This window comes from Panthera onca, chromosome X, assembly GCF_046562875.1.
Source record: "Panthera onca isolate mPanOnc1 chromosome X, mPanOnc1 haplotype 2, whole genome shotgun sequence".
NCBI classification, from domain to species: Eukaryota; Metazoa; Chordata; class Mammalia; order Carnivora; family Felidae; genus Panthera; species Panthera onca.
The window spans coordinates 38,544,850-38,547,116 of record NC_138357.1 but is presented as its reverse complement, the minus strand read 5'-3'; positions in this window follow the sequence as shown (position 1 = coordinate 38,547,116).

The window sequence follows — 2,267 nt, the reverse complement described above, 5'->3', positions numbered from 1 at the left end:
TTTTTTTTTTAGTTGGGTCTTTGTTTTTTAATTTTAAGTTTGTAACTTTATTGTGACAAGAACCCTTAGCATGAGATCTACCTTTTTAACAGATCTTTAAAAGTGAATAATAGGGGCGCCTGGGTGGCTCAGTCGGTTAAGCGTCCAACTTCAGCTCAGGTCACGATCTCGCGGTCCGTGAGTTCAAGCCCCGTGTCGGGCTCTGGGCTGATGGCTCAGAGCCTGGAGCCTGCTTCCGGTTCTGTGTCTCCCTCTCTCTCTGCCCCTCCCCCTTTCATGCTCTGTCTCTCTCTGTCTCAAAAATAAATAAACGTTAAAAAAAATTAAAAAAAAATAATAAAAGTGAATAATAGCCATGCTGTTAACTATAGGTACGATGTTGTACAGCAGATTTCTAGAACTTATTCATCTTGCTTTACTGAAACATTACACCCACTGATTCCTTCTCCTCTGCCCTCATCAACCACTCTACACTCTGCTTCTATGAGTTTCACTACTTTAGATACCTCATATATGTGGAATCAGGCAAAGCATACTTTGACTCATTTTGCGGATCAACTGATCACTTCAATGAATTGTGTCACTTGAGGTGTATGTGTCCCAATAGGAAACCGAGGTTCAGGGAAGTTAAGTACTTGCCCAAAGTCATACAGTTTGTCACACTCTAGAACCTGGGCCCTTAACCACTTTGATAACTGCCTTGATCCCAAACTACAGTGAGATCCAGGTTTGAGCTAGTTAGTTCATTCAGTAACCATCAAATGTTATCAATAAAAAACTCAGCCTCTTTCATTCATTCCTCCTCTCCACAGATGTTTATTGGGCATTGATTATGTGCCAAACATTGCTTTAGGCTCTGGGGAACATCAGCTAACAAAATAGAAAAGAATGGACAAAAATCGCCCTTATTTGGGGGAGGGGAGTAGAAAAGAAAGATAATAGACAAGATAAATAAGCAAAATGTATATGTTAGATCATGATATATACTATGCTAGATCAAGCAGAGGAAGGTCGGAAAATCAAGCATCATATACATCATATGTATATGATGGAGGTGGAGGTGGAATTCGCAATTCTGAAATAGGGTCACCTCACTGAAAAGGTGACATTTGAAGGGACCAAGGAAGTAAGCCATGCGGATATCTGGGAGAAAGGTGTTCCAAGCAGAAGAAACAGCAAGTTCAAAGGCCCTAAGGTGGGGCAGTGCCTGGTGTGGTCAACAAACAGCAAGGAGACCATTGTGGCTGGAGGGGCTAGAGCGAGGAGGACAGTGGTAAGGAGATGGGGTCAGAGAGGGAACAAGGCCAGATCATATAGGGCTTTGAAGGTCACAGTCGGGATGTTGGTTTTAACTCTCAGGGAGATAGTGAGATGTTGGAGGATTTTGATCAGGGGAGTGTCATCTAGCTTGCATTTTAATAGCATCACTCAAGTTGCTATTTTGAGAATAGACTTAAGGTGGCCCAAGCAGAAGCAAGAACATCACTTAGAAGCCTTATTGCAACCATCCATGCAAGATATGATGGTGACTTTGGCCATGGCAGCAGAGTGCTGAGAACTGGTCAGATTCCCAGTAAGCTTTGAAGGTAGAGTTAACATAATTTTCTGATAGTTGAGATGTAAGGTATAACTTCAAGGCTTTGGATCTTAGCAAAGGACCAAAGAGTTGCCATTTACTGAGATGGGAAGGATGGCAGTAGAAACAGGTTTGGGGGAGGAATATTAGGAGCTGAGTTTTGGGCATGTTAGGGTTTAAAATACCTAACAGACTTCTAAGCGTGGATATCAAATAGGTACTTGGAGTCATCACTGCATTGATGGTACATAAAATGTAAGTATAAAATTAAGACCCCTATTGGAACCCTTTAAGGAATGAGTGTGGATAGGAGAAGAGGTACTAGGACTGAGCCCTGGGCCCTCTAACATTTAGAGGACAGGAAGATGAGGAGAAATCAGCAAGGGAGACTGAGAAGAAGTGGCCATATAGTGGTAAGAGGCGAAAGAAGGGAGTGTAGCATCCTAGAAGCCAAGTGAAGAGAGTACTTCGAGGAGGGCTGGGTTATCAGCTGTGAAAATGGATGCAGATGGGTCAAATGGGGTGAGGACTTAGAATTGATGCTTGGATTTAATCATGTGCATGTCACTGGTGACCGTGAAAAGAGCAGTTTGGGAGAAGTGGTGGAAGCAAACACTTGATTAGAGTGGGTTCAAGAGAGAGTAGGAAGATGGAAATGGGGAACTTACAAGGATTGTACAGACAGTCCTTT